Raw genomic sequence first — 25,216 nt, forward strand, 5'->3', positions numbered from 1 at the left:
AGGTAACAATGCAAACCATAAATCATCATCAATCAATGTAAAACAGTTAAATCATTAATCATCTTGGCTACGTAGCTTAATCTATACATTCCAGTAGCGTTCGCTACAAACAATACAAAAACAACAATAAAGAAAAACAACTGTCTAACAGACAGCATAGCCGAATTCAAGGCAACACATAACAATAATCTTTCAATCACACTTTGTTTCAAAGTAAGCCCATTAACATGCTTAAGCAAATAAAAGTGTTCAAAAACAACGGTTTTTGAACCGGAGTTCTGCTCGCGGTGGGAGCGCTGCCGCACAAAGTCATTTTTTAATCGCGAAAACGATCGGCTGGTTACTGACAACCAAAGGTTGAAAGATATTAAGGACACTTACCGCTGAGTTTAAAGTTTAAAGATGAATTGAGGGGAGAAAACGCTTTGTTTTCCAACACCGTTCTAAATGCCATAAGCTCACAGCCACAGCAGGAGTCGAACCCGGAAGTATCCCTCCACAGCCGGTTTTCAGAGTTGCCGCGACGTGGGAGGAGCCAATCAGAAGAGGGACCTCAAATCAGCTGACGTGGGTCATGTGACAGGGAGTAGTTGATATGGGTTACAAACAGATTCATGTACTGATCGTCTCCAGAATGTTAGAAGAGCTTCAATGAATCATTAGAAACAACTTACAGCTGCACAGCTGTGTCAAACACATCTGTGTGTCATTGTGGGATTGTTGTGTTTCTACATGTGACACACGTCTAAAACATGCACACAATCTGAACACAAACAGGGACTCATGTGTTCCCACAGCCAGATGCTGAGAGCCATTTCCTTGTAGTCCTGTGTCTACATACATGAACCATTAGATGTTATTGGAATGATTGTCAGCTCTGATAGTTTCATGTGTGTTTAGCTGGACGCTGTTTGATCCTCGACATGTTTAAAGGTGTCCAGTCCTGAGACACTGGGGCTGGAAACAGCTGTGATGTCATTGGACTGTCACACAGACAGAAGTGCATGAAGTGAGCAGCCGAGGAGCCGCTGATGTTTTGGATTCAACAGCATTTGAAAGGTCGACACAGACACATTTGCACACAGAAAGCTGAATCTGTCATATGCCACAGTGAACTCACTGTTCAGTGTTTTTCAGGAAGCTTCTTAACTGCCTCTGCTGCCAAACAAGCAGCTGATGTCCTTGAGAAGAAGCTGAAGAAGTCTTCAACAACAAATACAGGAAGTGGACTTTCAAATACTAGATTCACTTTAGACTCACAGAGAAATGACTCAACCAGCTGTGTTTGACTATATGAAAGGTCAGTGTGTGTCTGCACACAGACTGTTGTGTTGGACTGTTATTCAGTTGTCTGCTGAATGTTTTCAAATGTCTGCATCTCAGCTGTGATGAGGCTGGGGGTCATGGGAGGCCACCGTAGCAGCCTCTTCAACATCATGACATCATCATAAATGCTGCTGGACTGTCTGATGGGCTGACGGTGAAAAAGCCGTCGGGAAGGAAACAGAAGACATTTCAGAGGCTGCAGCAGATTTCTTTGATTCGGGGCCTTTTTCAGCTTTATTGGACAGAGCAGTGAAGATAAGTGACAGCAAAGCAGAGAGAAAGGGGGCGTGGCCCGGGTCAAAGCCAGGCCAGCTGCTCTCCACCTCGTGGTCACCTGCTCATCCTAGTGAGCTCCACCAGCAGCCCTTTCACACACTTTACACTGTCAAACACTGTGTGTGGACCTCAGCTAACAACAGGCTACATTTAAGTCTGGACTACATGCTTTTATATTGTTTTTATTCCATCAGCAGCTCAACATCATGAGCAGCTTTGACATAAAGACATCAAACTCAAGCTGACTTTAAACTACTTTTAATACAGGGGCTCAAAAACAACAACATCTTTATTATATATCAGGACACAAAGTCGTTTCATCTCAAAGGGAAACAGCTTTATTTGGAATAACCAGCACTATCAACTGGTTTGGGATCTCCACCAGTTTCATGTCTTTGCAGCTTCTCCAACAAAGTTCCTGTAAAATCAGCATGTTTGTCTTTATTGGTTTGATAGTGATTGATTATTCAGTCCCAATCTGCTGTCATCTAAAGAACAAAATGATGTTTCTATGAGTCACAAAGCTCCAGATGTTGTCGGCTTCACAAAGAAAACAAAGAACTTAAACACAAAGTGTTTGGAGCCAAAATGTTCCCAAGCTGCTCTTTTTGAAATGGCAGAGGTACAGTGGTGTCTAACAGCACACTGTGGAAGGCAAACATGTTATTGTTGGATGAAACTTCATGAATCCTTTGTAGATTTGAGCTGTTGGAGCCTTTCTTTTCTCTTCAGGTGTACAGATGCTGAGGAGGCAGGTGAAGCAGGTGGAGCTGTTGTGATGCTGCAGAGGGTGTGTCTTAGTAACTCTGTGAGGCAGAACTGGATCCAACATTGTGGATGTGTTGATGTTGGAGCCATTAAGAGTCTCTGGCCACACTGTAGGATTTCCCTTTGATCCACTGTGGGGGCATTTTGGAGTCTGTCAGTGAAACTCTTCATGTTTGTGTTTGACTCCAGTTTATAGAAACAGAGAAATGTGTCATGCTTTTGTTCGGCCTCCACAAATACACACATTTGTTCATTGGTTGGACTTTTTGGAAGGAGACACATTGAAAACCATGTTAATAAGATCTTGTTGTTTCCTGTGGATCCGACACAGAGAGTGGACTTCAGACAGAAAGCGTGGAAGAGATTTTAGAGGCCGTGTGTGGCAACAGGAAGTTTCTGTGTGTTTGCTGATCTTACATGTGGAAAACAACACGTGATGTTTGTGAAGTTCTACAATGATCATTGTTCTCACAGCATTTTGAGTGGGAACAGTTCAAACTGGGAGTAGTGGGAGTTATTTACTGATTGAAACAAGCTGAATGTTTCTGTGACGATGAAGATCAGCAGCTCAGCTGATCAATGAACTGACATCTATCAGTCGTTTCATGAGATGAAGTCATCAGCAGACATTTGTTCTGACTGTGTGATGAATGTCAGAACGTCAGGGCTCTGCTTTAGTCACTGCTTGATGATCATTGGCTCATTGTTGAATCCAGGGGCCCAGTCTGACCTCTGACCTTTGCTGCAGGTCTTCTGTGTTATCTCCACTTTCATGTCTGATCTTCTGCTGTATCATCCAAAATAAACATCTGGATCATTTCCAACACTTCAGCAGATCTTTAGTTTGTGCAGTGCAGCACAGAATAACACATATTGTACTATACTGCCCACTTCCTGATCTTATTGGATCTGTGTGTGAGGTTGGTGAAGGAAACACATGTTTACTGAGTGAGTCGCTGCCATTAGGAACTAGTTTTTATATCACAGCCTGGAAATCACACAGGACCATTTCTGCAAGTGAAAAGTCGTCATTGGAGGAAAATGATTGTGTAGTTTGTGCGACTGAAGAATTGTCCCAACTACATGTGCTGCTGACCTTTGTGAGATTATTCGGTTATCATATGTTACCTTATATATGTAATCAAAGTAGTTGATACTGCTGTAGATCATATTATACCCTGTCTTATTTAATGAATCATTTCAATGTAAGCAGCTATCTCCTGGAAGTTTTCAGTCTTTTGAATATGTGGCTTTACAGCTGAAGGCCCCATCCAAAGTTGTGTTTCTTAATGTTTACAGGCCTCCCAAATACTGCACAGACTTTTTTAATGACCTCAGTGAACTGCTGTCTGTGACCTGTGTTGATTTTGACTGTGTAATTATTGCTGGGGATTTTAACATCCATGTGGACAACCCTCAGGACAAAGGGACTAAAGACCTGAGTAACACTCTGGGCAACTTTGGGCTGACTCAGCATGTAACAGAGGCCACACATAATAGAGGACACACTCTCGACCTACTGATCTCCAAAGGCCTGAGCATTTCAAAGGTTACTGTGTCTGATGTGGGCGTGTCTGATCATTACTGTGTTTTCTTTGAAAGTAAAATCTCAGCCCACACAAATATATCAACAACAGTGATCACAAAACGGTGTATAACTGAACACAGTAGTGCAATTTTTAACCAGGTCTTCCCATTAACACCTGACCTGTCCAGAGGGTCAGTCAATGAGCTCGTCAATAGCTTCAATGCTAACATGTTAAATGTAATGGACACTATTGCTCCCATTAAGGTGAAGGTTATCTCTGGAAGGAAAAAGTCTCCATGGAGAAACTCCACACTGGTGAAAAATGAAAAAAGAGAGCGTAGGAAAGCTGAGCGCAGATGGAGAAAAACAAACCTCCAGGTTCATTATGACATTTATAAAGAGAAACTTCACAATTTTAATTTACAACTGAGGAGTGCAAGGAGGTCCTACTTCTCTGACATCATCACTAAAAACAGCCATAATGCTCGGGTCTTATTTTCTACAGTTGACAGGCTAACAAACCCTCCTGTGCCAGTGGCAGCTGAACTTCATTCGACCATGGCCTGCAATGACTTTGCCAAATTCTTCACAGAAAAAATCCAAAAAATTAGACAAGCAATTGGTACATCAACAGCAGATCCAGGATATGTACTGTGTCCACCAAAAAACTGTTTAAACACCATGAAACAGTTTCATCCGATTAACAGCAAAGACCTGGAGGACATCTTAGGTCAACTGAACTCCTCCTCCTGCTGTTTAGATGTCCTGCCAACAAGTTTTTTCAAAAAGGTCTCAAAGACTTTAGAGTCAGACCTGTTACAGATCGTCAACTTTTCTTTATTATCAGGTGTGTTTCCAGAATCACTAAAAACTGCTGTAATCAAACCTATACTGAAAAAGGACAATCTTGACAAGACACAAATGAACAACTACAGGCCGATCTCAAATCTCCCATTTTTAAGTAAGATCATTGAAAAAACAGTTTCTCAACAGCTCAATTACTTCTTAAAACAGAATAATTGCTACGATGCCTTCCAGTCAGGTTTTAGACAGAACCACAGCACTGAAACCGCTCTGACCAAAGTGTTTAATGACATATGTTTGAATACAGACAGTGGAAAAATGTCAGTCTTAGTTTTACTGGATCTCAGTGCAGCATTTGATACAGTTGACCACAACATATTACTCAAACGACTGGAGAACTGGACAGGTCTTTCAGGAACTGTACTAAACTGGTTCAAGACATACTTAGAAAACAGGAAATACTTTGTATCAATAGGTAACTTCACATCTGAGCAGACAAGTATCACATGTGGAGTTCCCCAAGGTTCCATCTTGGGACCCCTTCTGTTTAACATTTACATGCTCCCACTGGCACAGATTATAAACAACAACAAAATAAACTATCACAGCTATGCAGATGACACACAAATATATATCACAATGTCACCAGGAGACCGAGGCCCTGTGCAGGCTCTTGGTAAATGCATTGAGGAAATCAATGACTGGTTGTGCCACAATTTTCTCCAGCTAAACAAAAACAAAACTGAGGTAATAGTCTTTGGCGCCAAAGAAAAACGATTACAGGTCACCAGAGAACTTCAATCTATACATCTAAAAACCACAAACCAGGCGAGAAATTTGGGTGTAGTGATGGATGCAGACCTAAACTTAGAAAAACACATTAAGACAATAACAAAGTCAGCTTACTATCACCTCAAGAATATTTCAAGGATAAAAGATCTGATGTCTCAACAGGACCTGGAAAAACTAGTCCATGCATTCATCTTTAGTAGGCTTGATTACTGTAACAGCATCTTTACAGGTCTACCTAAAACATCAGTCAGACAACTACAGCTCATTCAGAACTCTGCTGCTCGAGTCCTCACTAAGACCAAAAAAGTGGACCACATCAGTCCAGCTCTGAGGTCTTTACACTGGCTGCCTGTCCGTCAGAGGACAGACTTCAAAGTTCTGATGCTGGCCTATAAAGCTCTGAATGGTTTAGGACCAAAATACATCAGTGACCTCCTGACCCAGTATGAACCTTCCAGATCACTCAGGTCATCTGAATCCGGTCTTTTATCAGTTCCCAGAGTCAGAACCAGACACGGAGAAGCTGCATTCAGCTTTTATGCTCCTTATATCTGGAACAAACTCCCAGAAAGCCTCAGATCAGCTGAAACACTCAGTTTATTTAAATCCAGGTTGAAGACTCACCTGTTCTCAGCTGCATTTGAATAAAGCACCAAATCCACACTTTTAAGCTTAAATTTCAAAACTTACATTTAACTACTGATTTTATCTACTGTTCTGATTTTATCTGTTTTGATTTTATATACTGTTTTGTTTGTTTGTTTGTTAATTAGTTAGTTAGTTTGTTTGCTTGTTTTAATCAATTTTAAATCATGCTTTTTATTTGTTTTTGTTTCTAATGTCTCTGTAAAGCACTTTGAATCACCTTGTTGTTGAATTGTGCTATACAAATAAACTTGCCTTGCCTTGCCTTTAATATAGAGTGTGTGATCAGTATGTAGTTTTAGTTTGCATTATACTTCTGACTTAAAAGAGTGTGAAAATCATTAGATCTATTGGATTGACCTGTATTACTCGACACTGTTGAATGTGTTACACTGTTTCTTGACATGTCATACTGCTGAATCATGAAGAGAATGTTGTGTGCAGAGGACCTTGTGCCGATAATAGAAGAGACAGACCACATTCCATACCCCCACCTTACAGAGAGCAGAAAGACAAGGAGCCGAGGTCATAACTTAGGCGCCGTAAGAGAGAAAGAATGTGAATGTTTAGGCTTTTACGACTAGGTGGGGGCCGCTAGAAGCTATAAGAGGCTGTGTAACCCGTCACCACTTTGAGACTTGCTGTGACCCTCTGCAGGCAGGTCTCCCCATCATGATGGTTCTTATGCTCTTAAGTGTTGAATTGTATGGAAATAAATGATTGTTGATTGAGCATTTATACACCGAGTACTGTCCTTCCTTCAGCCCAAAGATTCAAAGAATTGGGAGATTTTCAACACCTTTGACCTTTTCTTTAGGTGCACAGAGGAGTCTGTGGAAACATCCAGAACTGAGGCAGTGCTACAGGTGTCTTCAAATACAGTTTTGTATTTAACCTGTTATTGTGCAGCATACAGCCCACACAAAGTTAACGAGTGGCATTGACATGTAAACAGTAAACAGTACTCCATGTAATCAGAATCAGAATACTTTATTGATCCCTGGGGGAAATTATTTTTTGTTACAGTGCTCCATTTTAAACCAACATTAAGACAAGACAGACAATACGCTAACTAAGAATAGTACAATATATACATATATATTCATACATACATACATAAGTCACTCATAAATAAATAGTTGGAAAAGAAACATGTGTAGCTGTAGCAGTAAACAGTGTGTTAAGTGGATGCGTTGTACAGGGAGATGGCCACAGGCAGGAATGATTTCCTGTGTCGTTCAGTGGTGCTTTTCGGTAATCTCAGTCTCTCACTGAACGAGCTCCTGTGACTGACCAACATGTCATGGAGTGGGTGGGAGGTGTTATCCAACATTGTCTTTATCTTGGACAGCATCCGCCTCTCCGACACCACCTTGAGGGGGAGTCCAGCTCCATCCCCACAACATTGCTGGCCTTACGGATCAGTTTATTAAGTCTGTTGGCATCTGCGACCCTCAGCCTGCTCCCCCAGCATGCAACAGCATAGAGGATCGCACTGGCCACAACAGACTCATAGAAAATCCTCAGCATTTTCTGGCAGATGTTGAAGGACCTCAGTCGCCTCAAAAAATAGAGACTACTCTGGCCCTTCCTGTAAAGTGCTGTGGTGTTTTTAGCCCAGTCCAGTTTATTGTCAATGTGTACTCCAAGGTATTTATAGTCCTCCACAATGTCAACACTGACCCCCTGGATTGAAATAGGGGTCAAGTGTTTCCTGGTCTTCCTGAAGTCCACGATCAGTTCCTTGGTCTTTGCCACGTTGAGCTGCAGATGATTCTGCTCACACCACGTGACAAAGGAGTCGACCACAGCCCGGTACTCTGTCTCATCATCCCTGCTGATGCATCCAACCACCGCAGAGTCATCAGAAAACTTCTGAAGATGGCAGGTCTCTGTGCAGTGGCTGAAGTCTGTGGTGTAGAGGGTGAAGAGGAAGGGGGAGAGGACAGTCCCCTGTGGCTGGATGGCAGTAGCGTGACTCCCCAGTCAGCCTTTGACCAGTCCAGTGTTTCTGTTTCAGTCATTTAAACATTGTGATATCCAGATAAGTGAAATACCCTCCACAGAACAGCAGCATGACTACATGATCTCCCTAATCCGGCGATACAGGAACAGCCGACTGTCTCCACTACTCCACTTTCTCTTAGCATTAGCCATGCTAAGTGTTTAGCCTGATTAGCGTTCTGGCTCGGCTCTACAGGTGCTTTAAGAAAAATAAAGTCGTCTTGTTTGTTGAGCAGTACTTTATCAATGTTGTTGCTGTGCAGGTAATTATACGCCTCGGTGCTCTTATAATTACACAATTCCTCGCCAACAACGCCTTCGGAAAATACAAGTCATTAATAATGTGGATGTAGCTAACATCGGGCCATAGTTTAAAGTCATCTACCGTGAGAAGTGACGAGCGAGGCGCTGCTACTGAACTGTTAAGATTTTTAAAACATCTCTACTGTCTATACACCTTTAATGTGTTGCCATTTACACCAGGTAAAAACACCTGATTCATTCCAGTTTCTCTGCTTTCACTTTGATTCATGTCAACACGAAGCCTGAACGTCTGTGATGAACACACTATCAGCATCACTGACATATTTCATCATTTAAAAACACTTCCTGTCACTGTGGTGGTTACAGTGACATCATGCAGTTTATGCTTTGACCTCCAGAGGGCGACAAATCAGCACAGACAGAGAGCTCCATTCAAACTTTGCTGCCATCAGGAATAATTCTTCAAATATAATCATCAGTGTTTGAGCAGTTATGATATCAGGGACAATCTAGACATGTGTGACAATACTGGACATGTCACATGACACACCTCAAACATCATGTGATCCAGTCTCAGTCTGCACTTTCATTCATGACTTCAACAGGTTGAAATGAGCTTTGAAGAAACATTCAGTGAAATAAATCTTTCATGGATTCATGTGAGCAGCAGATGAACTTTACAAAGAATCAGTGGATTTATCTTCTGTTTTAGATCAACTTTGATCACTTCGAGCCATCTTAAGTCCATTTGTTCTTCTCACTCACTAACGTCTCATATGATTTCAGATCCCTGCTGTTCCCCAGCTGCCCTGTAGGTGGCCTCAGTGTGTCTCACACCATTTACAGATGATTACAGGTCGTTTACAGTTCAAACAGGTCCAACATAAGAAATATGTAGAAAATATCCTGCTATAACAGTTTGGGTCAAAGTGCAGATGTTCCAGATGTTCTGAGTCTGTCTGTGTTTCATGTTAACATGTAGATGTTGGACCAAAGTGAAGCTTTTTGATGTGACAGCAGGAATGTGAAGTGTAACTCTGAGCTGTAGGAAATGAAACTAAACGGACTTTTTCTCCTTTATTTATAGGAAAGTGTAGGAGAGCAACAGATGAACAAGCGTTACTGTAACAGGAAACATCAGAGGACCTTTATGTTCATCATCATCACTGTTTCCTTGTTCTGTCACAAACACACAACACTTCCTGCTCTCTCTCTGATGGATCTGATTGGCTGTTTCATTCACAGGAGGTCAGGGCGTCACACAAACAGCTTTAACTGCACAACGACACACTTTAAATCATCTGCAGACAAACCTGTGTGTTTGATTTATGAAGAAATAATAAAGACGTGTGTACAGCTGTCCATGAAGCAGCTTCTCACACAAACTCTGACACTTCAGCCACTTTAATTCCTGCAAAGCTGCGTAATAAAGAGCTGTGACTGCTATGAGCTGCTGATGATGACTGCATGAAGCTCTCAGCTGAAGCTTCTTTCATTTATTTTAATGTTAATGTCGCCCTTTTAAACAAAATAATATTTTCCAGTTACAGAAATCATAAAGTCCAAACTAAAGTGCTACTGTTGCTATATGCATTTTATATAAATCATGGATGATGGTCCTGACATGAAGGAAGAGAAAGTTACAGGTTGCATCCTTTGACTTTGTCTCCGTGCCTTTGGGCGATTTTCAGAAGGACAGATGTTTCTGTTCAATTCTTAAATCAATTTTTTCAAACACAAACACTATTTTAAAGCTTCTAGAGAGTAAAATATTCATGATAATTATAATAACAATAATAAAAACAAAAGCTCTCAGATCCATCAAACCAAGCAGCAGAAAGAACAATAACTGAAGAGAAAACTTTAACCTTGTAGACTTCATTATGTTCCAGCTGCTCTACAGACGCTGTGACCTCGAACTTAAGCAGGTCGTAACGTATGTGCAGCTCAATAACTTCATAATCAGACCCTGTGGTATTTAGGCAGCAGAACAACTAAGAATAACCACTACAAATAATGTTTTTAGGTTTCTGTTGTACTGCAAGGTTCTGTACAGGAGAACCAAACCAAGAGCAAATATTACGTCTCATTTACACCTGAGCACGAAGAGCCATCAACATTTAGCAAATTGAATCATCTTTGTTTAGATGCAAGAAGAATCATATAGAAATGAAAAAGTAGAAATAGAAATCCAGAGCAAAGATATCCTCTAATTCAGCGTAGCACATGTGCAGCTGCTGCGATTCACGTAAGCATTCGGCTCGTCGCTGCTGCAGATTTTTCTCTCGCTGTTCTGGCTCACAGCGCTGCAAACACAAAAATAAATATCCCCAAAGCTGTGAAAGGGAGCTAATTAGTAAGAGTATTGTTACTCTCCGCAGGAGTAGTCCAGCAGTAGAAATCAGTCCAATAACAAGGTGTGTAACATCTAGCAGGGTGACAGAAAAACCCAGGGTAACTTCTAAGGACCTCAACGTCTCTCTCACATTGCGTTTTTTAAACATGCTTCCATTTGTCACTTCAGTCTTTACTCTGAAATACAGGAAGAGAAATCATGGCTGAAACAATTTCTCATGAAACCAGGGGTGTGGTCCAACAGTCAGTTTGGTGAGGAAGGTTCCTAACTGAGAGAAGTGACCCAGAAGTATCTGTGTAGCAGCCACAATGAATCCAGATCATGAGCTTTATTAACTGATCAAAGTCTCTTCTTTCATCTTCTGTATCATTCAGTTTGCATTGGTAATGCCCATTATTGTAATGCTTTTTTAAGACCAGCAAAACTTTATTTCACTTTGGGTTAGCTGGGATAAGTGATGGATGGAGGGAATTTTACTTCAGCCACAGAAATCCTAAACAGGAAGGAGGAGCAGAGTTACAGTGGATCACTATCCAGCAGGGAAACAAGGTTTATTTCAATTTCTTGGCCATGAGTGAGATTTACTGAGTGGGCAAATTAGGGAGACGACACCATCAGATCCCGAGCCCTCCATGTGTTAATCAAGAGACGGCTGCTGTGCTACATCCATAAATAATGAATAAATTAGGAGCTAAAGCTGAAAGGACAGTTTATTTGTACCATCTTCACGTGAACACATTCAAGAACATCACAGATGAAGAAACATTAAAAACTTCCACACTACATAAAGCAAGAAAAATAGTTTTTCTTTCAGGTGGTTTCAGAAAAACAGAAACATCAAACATCTCCAAGACTCTCTTTGAAAGAACTAAAAACCTTTGTTCTCATGGTCCAATCATGAGTGAACTCCCCGATGAAGCCTTGTGTGCTAAAACATGTCAGAGTTTTAAAGGTTAAACATGAGTTTCCAAAACGTTTTGCTGGAGAACAATGAACTATTTGACTGAGTTTCAATCATTTACAGACGAGCAAAACCAGGACAGAGAAAAAAGGACAAAACTGACTCAGTAAAACAGAAAAGAAGATCCCATGTAGATCTGTATTATGTAGAAGTTCAGCCCAGCAACCAGTTCAGTTCAACACAAGTTTAAATGATTCTATCTGAACTCTGTGGAGCCTGATCTCAAGCTTTTTGAGTCTGACACAGAAACCAGAGGATCTTTCTGTGTCTTCAGATTCACTGTGATCCAGTGATGGGAGTGATTTCAGCCCTGAGTGATCGCGCTGATGTTTGCACAGAGCAGACAATGAGGTGAATGTTTGGGCACATTGGTAACAGTGAAACAGTTTATTAGTAACGTGGGATCGTTTGTGTTCAGAGTATGAACTGAGATTCCTGAAGCTCTTGTCACACTGGTCACAGCTGTAGTTTCCTTCCATGTGTGCACGTTCATGAAGGTTACGATGACCTGACTGTGAGAAGCTTCTCTCACAGTGTCTGCACTTGTGTGGTTTCTCTCCTGTGTGGACTCGTTTGTGTGTTTTAAGCTTCCATGCAGTGGTGAAGGATGACCCACACTGATCACAGAGGTGCTTTTTAACCCCACTGTGAATCAGTTCATGTCGTTTTAAATCACTTGGTGTGGTGAAGCTTCTCCCACATTCTTTGCAGTATTTCAGTTTGTCTCCAGTGTGTCTACGTTGATGTACTTTTAGGGTCTTTTGCTGACTGAAAGTTTTTCCACAGAGGTCACAATGAAAGTCTTTCCCACCACCACAGTGATGACAGGGTTGAGAACTGGATCCATCTGTGTCGCTCTGCTTCTAAACAAAGACACAAAGACAGTGTAAGTCAGTCCTTCAACATTTGTATCCTGAACGTCGCCTGAAATAAAGAGCATCTCTGCAGACGTCCAACTACATTTGACTGTTTCAGTTAACACACTCAGTTTACTGGGCTGCAATAACTACAATACTACCACCATAATACTACAGTAATACTAAAATCATAACTGAAAGGAAAATCTGAATAATCACTCAGAGCTGCTTTTCCATGCAGTAGAATTGCTAACATGCTAACACAGTTTAATGAGCAGAGTTGTTCCAAACAGTCAGGCTAAAATGACAAGATAACAATATAAATACATACCTCACAGTAGCTGCACTTGTAGAGTCTCTTTCTGGTGTGGATCTGTTGGTGTCGTCTCAGGTGACGTGGAGATTTAAAAGTCTTCTCACACAGGTCACATTGATAAGGTCTCTCCTCAGTGTGGGTAAACATGTGTTGTTGTAAGTGTGCGTCTGTTGTAAACTCTTTGCCACACTGTTCACAGCAGTACACATCATGTCTGGTGTGAATGCGTAGGTGTTTATTTCGGCTCCCTCTCTGGCTGAAAGTTTTTCCACAGATGTCACAGCTGTATGGCTTAATTCCAGAGTGGGTAACTAGATGACTCTGTAAGCTGCTACTTTGAGTAAAAGCTCTGCCACACTGATCACAGCTGTACGCTTTAACTCCACTGTGGATGAGTTGGTGTTGTTTTAGGGAACGCTTCAAGGAAAAAGACTTTCCACACAAGTCACAGCTGAACGGTCTCTCTCCAGTGTGGATGACCTGATGCTGTTTTAGTTTAGCCCTCACAGTAAAACCCTTCCCACACTCGTCACAGGTGTGTTTTTTCTCTCCCTTTCTTCTGTGAGGTTTGTCGGCCTCCTGAGAGCGCTGACTTCTGGCTCCATGTTGGTCCTGCAGTGACAGAGATACAAACAGAGGCAGTGAGTGAAATGCAGTCGTGGAACAAACTCAACCTTCAAACTCCATTAACACTAGTTTTAAACCTGAAGGTGGAGCGTGGCACCAAACACCTTAAAGGTCTCTTATCCCCACCTGCTGGTAGTTCTAACACATTACATCCAACCTGCTGTTAAAGATAATTCATGACTGTTCAAACACTAAAATCATGCACACACACACACACACACACACACACACACACACACACACACACATTATTTTATAATTTAGATTATTTTGTTGTTTCCTATTACATATTTCTATAATTTGTATAGATTTATACAGAATTATTCAGTGATAATAAATCCTATGTTTGTTTATTCTAAAGGAACCCCGTTAGCTTCCACAACAGATGTTGCTCGTCTTCCGTCAAATACTCACATAAAATATTACACAATAAAGTGGATTCAAGATATCCACATAATTTCACTCTTACATCCACAGTGAGGTTTCACAATTGTTCAAATATAAGCAATCAATAATAATAATAATAATAATATCAATAACATTGAGGCACATTACACAAATTTCAAAAACAAATCATGTCTTACAATATTTACAACAACTAAAAGCTCTGTAAATCGGCTTTTAAGTGTTCATTGAAGTTTTGAATAATTCTCTAATTTTTTAAGGCAACTTATTCCACTTAAAAGTTGCTCTAAATGTAACAGTTTTACAAAACGTTACTTTTAACTCGAGCATTTACTAAATTGCAGCTTGTTGAAAACTGTGTAATATGATGATGTATTTCATCTGGATACTGCAGCTGAGCAGAATAAATGTGGTGTGTTTAACAGAATTGCTTTCTTTAGAACTACAAGTAAGCCATAGAATATTTTAGCCTGTACAGGAAGCCAAGAAAGGTTATTATGCATTTGATCAATATTAGTATAGTATGAACATCTTCACACTAATCTGGACGCCTTATTCTGGACTAACTGAAGTCTGTTAAGATCTGTCTTATTAGCTGCTGACCAAATGATTGAACAATACTCCAGATGAGACATTACTAGTGCATTAATGACATCTTTCATAATGAAGAAGTGATACACAAAGAGCATTTCATAGCCATAGCTATGCCTTGTCGGCAGAGTTATGTGACATTAGTGATGTTTGTACTTTCAGCGTTAACTTGGTTTTAAAGCCTTTAAAATATACGCCGTTCAATAGTCGACCTTAATCTGACAGAGAATGTGATGATTTTGTGGATAATTAAAGTCAGTCATATATCCACAAACACAACAAGCTGAAAGTCAGTGATGCTGCTCGGTTTGCAGTCCTGAACATCACGGCACAAGCAGGATCCACTGCACTGTTAATGTTAGCTGTGTTATATTGCTGCCTCTGTTCGCTGGTGTCGAGCCAAACGCACTTTAACGTGTGTTTGAACGAGCTGACGGTTCACTCGTTAAGCTGAAAGAAAGATGCTTTAATCACAGCAGTCACACATGTGTCCACTGCACCATCTGGAACTCTTCTTGTTTACACTCGTAATAACACAAACACTAAATCCTGCTTCTCTGCTGCTGTTGTGTAGCAGTGTGTACACCTGAGACTGTCACCTGTCTGTCTGTCCTGCACTCTCTCTCTGTTTCTTTCTCTCTGATTGTGGAATAAAAGTATGAACATGTGTTTATAAGTTACACTTGTGTTTGAATCCTGCAGCTTATCACACATTTGATTTCCATGTGTGACGACTGCAAGTGTCCAGAGTGAGGACAGACTGAGGGAGCCACTGCTGCACATCATCTGTGAGGCTTTGCAGCCCTGATGATCCACCAGGACAAACTCAGCAGTGTGTGAGGAAGAGGAGGAGGAAGAGCCAGCAGCAGCTGACAGATGGAGAGAATAGACAGACTGTTCCCTGTTTGTGAAGGACTGCTAGGAAAGTTTAACATAACTGTCTGTGCTGAATCAGTCTTATTAGGTAATGTTCAAATAATGTGATCATCCCAGTGTTTCCAGTGTGGGAGAAAGTACTCAGGGCCTTCAAGTTACACACTATGAAAGGCAGCAACAAGTTTAATGTTCAGAAACCTAAAGTCTGTATCAGCAGCAGAATGGAGCTAAAAATAAATGTTGGTTTCAGTTCTATGAAGCTTTGAGTATTTTGGATCAGTAGCTGCTGTGTTTGTTGCATCATGTTGCTGTAACTGTTTATATGCTTTATATATTCTGAGGTAAGTTGATCTATAGTGTTACATCATATTCTATAAGGATGTTATGTGTTTGTAGACTTTCTGCCCAGTTTGACCCATTTAGCAGAAGTCAGCCTGTTTAAGGCTCTGATATCTATTCTGTGTGACTTACAGCAGTTATGACATGGTCTGATTTTCTCACCCAATAAAGGAATATTTCATATATCAGTCTACTCTTCATTCTATCAGACACAGTTATCACAGCTCCTACATTTGCTTTTTACACATATATGTAAGCACTGAGCCACATTTAGTACCAACATATTAAACAAACAATATTTGTCTCTTATATGATACATCTGTATACACACTGTCACAGATACTTGTCTGTGAGTGAAGTGATTAATATAATAACTATAATATTGGCCATATTATATTTACATTACCACAGTGAGATGACTTTAGTCTCATGAACAACATCAGCTAATTGTTATTTACAGCTAATCTTAAACGTCTGTTCAGCACAGAAATGAAGCCCAACAATCATGTTTCACAGTCCTGTGGTCTCAGCCTCAGATACTCATCAAATCACACAGAGCTCATGTAGAAACAAATGAACTAAATATGTTCTCCTTCATTTCTGTCAAACAAAGCTGTATGAAACGTTTCCAGCTGTTAGTATCATGGTTGCTAGGCAACCTGGGCAGCGCGACGGAGGCTAGACGTCCCATTTCACGAGCCTACGAGCCTCGCACTTCGGCCTTAGCGGTCTTTGAGTACGCGGCCCTTGAGGACTTTAAAGCTGCAGAACCTGAATCGGGATACAGCCATGATGATCTCCAGCCTCGTGCTCGCCAACATTCTCACCTGAGTTAAGAAGACGATCACTGAAATGGTCTCAGCAGGTCCTTTGATGACAGCAATGAAATGCAGTGGTAAGGCTTTTTGGGGATTAAGTTCGTTTTCATGGCAAAGAAGGACGATGCAGTTCATCTGATCACTCCTCATAACATTCTGGAGTGCAGGCAAAATGCTATTATAAAAACTTAAGCAGCAACTTCTCCAGGTTCCAATATTTATGCAATTCTCAAACCTTTTGGCCACGACTGTATAACCTCTTCTGAAGTTTAGTGGATATTATACATGGTTATGCTCAGGATGTGTCGGCCAGTTTCCACTGGAAACGCCTTTTGGTTAAACTGTCAGCGAGGAATTTGCATTTGCACTGTTACATTTTTATATAACTTTAATGCACATAAACAACAGCTGCTTGTTTCAGTGAAAATACATTGATGGCTTTTTAATAAAGTTGTGCAGCTGTAAAGTATTTTGTCTGGTGTCAATTCTATCGTCAGCTACATCGTTATGGCAAATGTTCAAATGTATATGGTGATAAATATCTTTGGTCATATGGTCCTGCTCTGTCTGTCACCTTCTGTGTTGAGCTCATTGTTTCCTCTGTAGTGGCTGAGCTGAGTCCAAGTAGCTGAAAATGTTCCTCTGCTGCTCCGTCAGACTCTCCTCCTCCTGCTGATCAGCTGGGACACAAAACAGATCTTTGTTAGGCTCCACACTGCACTGAAGAGTCAAAGTGTCTCATATGTTCATCTGACAAGTAAAAGAACACATTTTTGTTTCCCGAGGTGGGCAACTTGTTGGAAACAAACACAAAAGCTTTGAGCACTGATACCTGCCATTGCTGGCATTGAAAGATGCAACGCCAGCAATGTGGATTGTCAAGACTCAAACCAATCATCAAGCAAAGACAACAGGGATCATTTGTTTCTGTTTATTTAGCATTCACAGCATTTGTAGTTGCCTTCTGTGCAGGGGAAGTCCACGCACACTGTGTGGTACCGCCATCCGCAGAAGGTGCATTCAACCTCTGTAAGAGAAACGAGGTTGTCTGAGACTGAAATGATATTCACTAAAGAAGTGGTGATTTGTAAAACTTCAAGTGTATGATAAGGTGAAAACAAATACACAACTGCATGTCATGTAGTTGAAGGTTTTTTTTCTTTTGGAAGACCGGAAAACACTGAAAGTTACAAATTAGTCCTTTATTTATCCAGGTAAAAAAAAATCTCATTGAGATTAAAAATCTCATTTCCAAGAGAGACCTGGCGTCATGGCAACACAAGTCACATACCACACAGGTATATAACATTTATAACAAACACAATATCCCAACATGTGTAACAAATGTATTGTGCTTGAAACAAATTCAGAATAGGTGATAAAGCAGCTGCACATGTGTGTCACGAGTAAATCTGGCTGTATAACAAACAGAAACAAGTGATCCTGCTGTCTTTGCTCAACGGTTGGTTTGAGTCTTGACAATCCACATTGCTGGCATCTTTCAATATGTTGAATGCACCAGTGTAAGTGCAGCCACTCAGACTCAATGTGTTCATAGAAACAGGTGCAGATGTGTCACGAGTTCATCCAGCAGTAGCTATGGCACTTGGCCACAGGGGGCAGCAGTGGACTGACCTGCATTCGAGACTGCTCCAGCTGCTCTGTGACAGTCAGTAGATCTGCTACAAATTGCAGATCATATGCAAGTTTTGGAAATGACATTATAAATATTCCTAACTTAGCCACGGCAGCATTGTTGATGTATTACCTATATACTACAAATTATTCCACCTGCTGAAAAGTGGATCTAATGTGGGCGGACTCACACTTAGCAAATAAACTTGTGATGTGAGAATGTAATCAAACTGTTGATCAGAGGCAAAGTAATTTAAAGTTTATGATGCTATCGTCTAATGTTAGCTGACATGATGTTAGCTTGTAAACTTATGTTGTTGTCTGGGTCTCATGTCTGATCTGATGATAATAACTGTGACAACACAGAGATTAAATAAAGGACGTTGGTGGGACTTCTTATGTTAGAACTATAACTTCAGTTAAGGAGTGAGACGTAAGGTGACAAGGAGAATGAAGAGAATGAGAAAGAAGTAACTGGGAAGAGAAAATGAAAACACAAATTTGAAATGATCAAATTTGTGTTAACAGATGATGGTGATTTTAGAAATTCAAGTAATTTAAAGGTTTTATCCTATTTGTTGTTGTTTTTTTCATATTCTTCTATTTGCAAGAGGTTATTAATAAAACAGGTTCTCTTTCTGGTTTCTCTTTTTGGACGCATTCTCTACAGCTTATCACATCCAAAATGGTGGATGTCAAGTACAAAACCTCGACAGAAACAATCAGCAAGAATTTTAGCATCAGTCCAAAATAAAACTGTCCAACTACAGAGTTTTAAAATCCAACTAAACTATGAACAGAGATCTTTTACAAATAGGCTATTGATGAGATGACAGTGGTAACAAAAACGTACACATCCGCGCACACAGACAAAATGGCGGGAGAGCGTTTAACGGTCGACCTCATGAGTCCGTTACCGTGAACTATGGAGCGGCAGATTTGTGCTGGAACTGAGCTGCACACAGCTGATGTTAGCCAGGAAACATTACACACTGCTAACGTTACCTTCACACGGAGCTCCACACGGAGACGATCAGCGTCAGGCACAAACACCAAGTTCAGAAAAGAGGAACTTTGAGCAGGAAGGAAAGAGTCAGAGCGGCGTTTGAGGACACGTTTACAACCACGAACATCAGAATCTGTCTGTGCTGCATTCAAGTGCAAGTTGGAAACTCACTAATCTCTGTCATGTTGTCCAAAGATGATTTATTTCTGCTGGTTTTCTTGTTTGAAACACAAACATGTGTCAGCACTTTGTTGTTCTTCACCCTGCAGCATTTGAATATTTCAGGAGTAAACTGATCATAAATTCATGAAGTCATGACTGAAAGTGCAGACTGAGAGTGGATCACATGATGTTTGAGGTGTGTCATGTGACATGTTCAGTATTGTCACACATGTCTAGATTGTCCCTGATATCATAACTGCTCAATCACTGATGATTATATTTGAAGAATTATTCCTGATGGCAGCAAAGTTTGAATGGAGCTCTCTGTCTGTGCTGATTTGTCGCCCTCTGGAGGTCAAAGCACAAACTGCATGATGTCACTGTAACCACCACAGAGACAGGAAGTGTTTTTAAATGATGAAATATGTCAGTGATGCTGATAGTGTGTTCATCACAGACGTTCAGGCTTCGTGTTGACATGAATCAAAGTTAATGTCATTATGGACCAAGGACAGTACTCTGGGTCTCCTGCAGAACAACTCGAGCTGTGATACCTGAATGAAGAGCCTCTGCTGCTTTAAAGAAGGAGGCTCGAGGCAGCGGTGAGGTGCAGACCAACCAGCTTTTATTCAGCAACTTTAACAGAAGGATCAGAAAAATAAAACTATACAGCACAGTGATGCTGACTGAAGCCACAGCATTAAACTAAACAAGCATCGGATCATCTTTAACAACATCTAATAAATAATGACAACTATTTAATCCTGTATTTCCTACAATAAAGCCTGTTCAGATATTTGTTGCTGATGGAAATGTAAAAGGCTCCCAGGAACCAAAGGACAAAAACAGAGGCAACAGTCACAGCTGCAAAGGATCCCCTAACACATAAACTGGTTCGAAGATATTTTCTAGCTCTGCAGAGGAGCTTGATTGCACGGACAGTAAAAAGTGGATTCAATAACAGCAGCGAGCGCTGAGTGATATAACGGTGCTGCGAGCAGCAGTGCAAAGGCTCACACAGAGACAGCACCTGTAACTTTGAAGCAGAGGTTCAAGACAGATTTGATCTTTCCTTTCCTTCTGTTTGGGATTGAAGTGATGTAATATCAGGGGGGGCAGGGGGTGCTATGATGTCCTGTTTTTCTCATGTAAATCTGTGTTGGGAACATTAATGTTTAGTAAATGTGAAGTTTGCAGAGCAGTTTTGGTCTGAATCACTGACGTCTTTCTTAAATACTGCAGGAACAGTTAGGAGTGTAACTGTAATCTGTAATTGTAGTTTGGCTGAGCTGGAGTCTTTGGGTTCATCATGTCGTTGGATGCTCACCTCCTGCAGCTGCTGGCTGCTCTCCCAGATGAGACATGATATCTGAATAATAACCTTAATTCACCTCGCACACACACACATCACCTGTGCTCACTAGCACGCTGCTAGAGTCCCAGCAAACCACATACCTGCATATTAGTGCGTCCTCCACACAGTTCAAGCCAGTAACATCACTACCAGCTCCCAGTATAAACTGCCACATCATCTGTAATTCTTTTACTCATCACCAAACTTATTTGTGGGAGAACAAATGCAGCAGCCGTTCTTTTATCTGACAGTGTTGACGCATCAGTAAATATCCTCACATGACCTGAGGACTTTCCCACTATATGAACCTGCTTTTAGTCGCCCCTCCTCCCTCGCCACAAGCTTCCTTTACAACATAACTTATAAAAAACAACTTTATTGACAATCAGCAATAACAATTACAGACAGTCTAGAAGAAGAATCACATGATCAAGGAGCAGAAGTTTATGGTTTTAATAGCTTTTACATTTTGGGAAAGTTTTAAAAACATTGTTTGGTTTTCTTTCTAAAGCGTTGAAAGGACGGCTTTGCATCAGAAAAGTAAGATCAGCAAATGAATCCATTAAAGTTCTTTTGCCTTGTTTGCAAAAGAAGCCAAACACCATTTGTGTTACAAAGAGAGACTTCAGAACAGATCAAAGATCACAAACATCAGGCACTGATGGAAACAGCCAAACACAGAAACAGAGGCACCAGCAGGTGAAGGAGGCCTGTTGTAGAAATGACTCTGAGTGCTCAGGTAGAAACGCATGAAGAACCAGTGCGTCTAATATTTGGAAACCAATCTGTGTTTGAGCGTCCTGGATGAAACACAGATCATGTTGCAGAGCGAGGACGTCGTCTTTCCTCCCGAGTGTGTAACTACAGGACGTGTGCAGCAGGTTTAATCGTCCTCCTGACAGTTACTGATGAACGAGTCCTTCAGGGAGGCTCCAGGATCACTGTGGCTTTTACCAGCTGCTGCTAAACTGAGAGGTGTTGCTGCTTCATGTGTGAAGATGTTTGCATGGCTTTAACAGTGCAGACGTTCCTCATGTGCACCCATTTCATATGTTTTATTGTGATGTTTAGTAACATCTGCTTCCCTCCTTCAGGCAGACGATAAAGTGAGCTCAGCCTTAAACATGTGGAGAGAACGTTTGACCGACAGTCCTGGGACAACTGCAGAACAATGGTTTGTTTTTAATGATAAAGTTTCATAATGGAAATAAATGCTGAGCCTGTTTCATGATGTTGGCCCTGCAGCATCAGGCAGGATTAATACTGTAACAAACGTGTGTCACAGTTATAATGACTTTAAATGAAGACTTGGGTTGGATGGAGATGTCAGCTGGATTTGTGCTGACTGTCACTTTAAATGTTTTCAGTTCAGCTTCTAAATCTACTTTTGTATAATGTTTGCTGAGTTTTGCACTTCATGACGCTTTTAAGAAGAGCCAATAAATCCTGACTTTACACAAAAATAAAGGTTTAATGTGTTTAGTGTGACAGTGGAGGAGAGCGCACATAATAAGAGTCATTAACAGAATGGTGACAATTATAATCTGTCTCATTTTAGGAGCAGCTCACAGGCACAACAGACTACAGAGCAATCAAAGCACCAGTTAAACGTCCATGTGACCGGCTTACAGCCAATGAACAATCAGTCCCCACTGTCCCCACCAACATCACTGTACTGGAAAGACTGTGCTGCCATGGTCAGAGATGAACTGGTACTAAAATGTAAGGCAGCTGATGTGTGTGGCCTTAGCAGCACAAATGCATCACGGCTGCAACGCTGCAGTGTGTTTAAACATTTGAACATTTCTGTGGCTTCAAACCAGCAGCTGCTCTGTACTCAGTCGTGTTTGTGTGTCTGTCAAAGTGATTGTTGTCTTTAAAAAGCCTTTTGTGTTGAGTTTTGTGAGCAGTGCCGAGCTTCTCTGTAGTCTAAGCTGAGTCGATATATTTGATTCCATGTTTGGTGTGATTTTCAAAGTCAGCAGCAGCAAACCCATACGGTAAAAAAATACATTTTTCCTGGCCAAAATATATTTCAAATATATGGTAAATATATTTTGTATTTGTGATGCTCCAAAAAAATATATTTTTGAAATTGAAAATATATTTCTTTCAAACCAAAATACATTTCAAAACATATTTTAGGGTGAAGAAAATACATTTCCAACCTTACAGTAGAATGTATATCAAAGTATCCTTTATTTAAAATATATTTAGTGCAATAATGATGATAATGATAACAATACTAAAAGTAACATGTTTTATGCACATCTGCAAAAAACAGTTGGATTCAAACAAAACAGAGTCAAAGGTCTATCACGAATTAGGTTGTTTATTCATTTGTTTACAGTATTTCACATTACACAATATCTCACTATAATGTAGCGTTCATTGACTTTGAAATTATCTGTCAGTGATACAGTAAACAAGATACAACAACTGCTATGTACACTTTAGTTTTTGACAATATATACAATTTAGTACTTAAAGGAACACACTCCACTGTTTTGGAAATAGGCTCATTCTCCATCTCCCTCAGAGTTAAAAATGCAGCGTCTTCTTTCTAGATCCGTACGTTAATAGGGCTCTGGAGCGTGATCTTACGGGATGGGGCGTAGCCAGGATTTTTGGTCAAGGCGCCATATTAGCAGGCCAAACAAATGCTTGCTGTGTGGTCGGTTGTAATGTTAGATTGCACTACCGACAAAGGAATAAGCTTGAAAACAGGCTCTCTTTTCATTGTTTCCTCACCTGGAAGCATCATGAGGGAGCTTATGTGTTGGATGTTACCAAAAGAAGGCGTCTAGCCTGGATAGCAGCTGCGAGACGAGCTGATATTCAGTTCTCTACCAGCCACAGATATCTGTTGGTGTGCTCCAGTATTTTCATTCAGGTAAGTTCTAAATAAGTTCATATTATTATTTATAGCCTGTTAATTTTATTTTCAATGCGCTCTGAGATCATAGCACAAACTTAGAACAAACATGCAGAACTACCTTCTATTTATAGAGTTGCTAATTATTTGGCATTATTGCAACAAACCAGCCTATGAAATGAATGAAACAAATCCTGACTGGGTTCCAACACTACACATGGGGCACTACGAAATCCCTGCTTCAAACTACATGCTACATACCACCATGCCAATCAGATTACTTCTTCCATGTGAGGGTAAAAAGGTGACCTTCCTGGATAAGATGGCAAAGGTTTGCTGCGTTTTGGTGAACATGTGCCCCAGTGTGGTAGTAAAACCAGGGAAAATGCTCTTGTTAAATACTCTTAAGTCTTGTGCTGTTTATGTAGTGATAAGTTTTCTTTTTTTTTTTTTTTTTTCCTTTTTTCTCTTCTTTTTTTTTCTCCTTCTCTTTTTACAGTTGCAGAAACATATAGGTGATTGCTGTAACGTATGTTTTAATTTTGAAATTAAAGCAGCCTTTTTTCCGTTAAAAGGTTCTTTGTGAGGATCAATCCAGACATGGGAACAAAATGCCCTGCAAAACTTGGTACAAGCCGCAAGACAGGTCGTGTCGTAAAGAGGAAGGTTACAAGAATCAGCCCTCGGATCACCACCTTCCTCCAGCGGCTCTCTGAGTTTGAATGGAGGACTTCCAACTAGGTAAGAACAGAGATGATAATATCTTTTACATAGCTGATAATTATATACATACTGTACACACATCCATACAACAGTATGAATGATCTCAGACAGATGTGAACAAGTGAATAACCTGAGCAAACATGAATATTGATGATGTGTCTTTGACAGGTGGTGATAAAGACTACGCTGAACCCGACCATCCTGGTAACGGAAATCTAAATCCCATGTCACATTCTATTTCCTGGGACCCACTGATAATTATTACATTTTGTAAATGAGTTTTGTTTTACAATTGTAATAGTTTATTTAATGTTCATGCTGGTGGGTTTGTCCTGTTTTTAGTGGAATGAAAAACTGTTTTCCTTAAAAAAATCAGACAGAAAGGTGAAGGACTGTGTAGTTTTCATGTACGCTTCTATTTATTTTGGTTATTGGCATTGTTTTTATTCAGTTGAAAAATGTTTTTCTTGTTAAAAAAAAAAATCAACAATAAATGTTGGTTTAATTCACTATTCTGAGACTACTTTATTATTTTTTTTTTTTGTCCCGTTTGGATCTATAGCCATCAGAATTGTTGTCTTAAGGCCAAGAAAGATGCCAGGCGGATTTATTTTACCAAGTGGATCATCATGGCCTTGCCATATTGGTCCATTTGATTGACCTTTATTATAATTATGAATTTATTTTATTTTCAGTTGCAAACGGGACAGACATGACTGGGGGATAGGACAGGGGGAAAGAATGAAAGAAAGAGAGGGAGAGAAAGAAAGAAAACCAAAGGGGGGAAGAGACGGTGAGAAGGGGGGGAAGAGAGAAAAAAAAACAAACAACAAAAAAAAAACTCCTGGGTCACCTGTATGGAGAAAAAAAACAAACAGAGGAGACAGCAAACAACAAAGAGCAACATA

The 25,216-nt window shown here is 40.4% G+C and overlaps 1 long non-coding RNA gene across 1 annotated transcript; it reads right to left on the minus strand.

Annotated features, from left to right (window-relative positions):
- Nucleotides 1-12,483: 12,483 nt before the first annotated feature.
- Nucleotides 12,484-13,267, minus strand: LOC146576984 (uncharacterized). Its single transcript, XR_014891385.1, has 2 exons — nucleotides 12,913-13,267; nucleotides 12,484-12,587 (listed from the first exon to the last, which is right to left on the minus strand). It is a non-coding gene; the product is annotated as an uncharacterized LOC146576984 (long non-coding RNA).
- Between the last annotated feature and the right edge of the window lie 11,949 nt (nucleotides 13,268-25,216).

The sequence above is a fragment of the Mchenga conophoros genome, linkage group LG3 (assembly GCF_057382185.1).
Source record: "Mchenga conophoros isolate Kocher_MC1m ecotype Shallow Benthic linkage group LG3, M_conophoros_male_GT1.1, whole genome shotgun sequence".
Taxonomy (NCBI): domain Eukaryota; kingdom Metazoa; phylum Chordata; class Actinopteri; order Cichliformes; family Cichlidae; genus Mchenga; species Mchenga conophoros.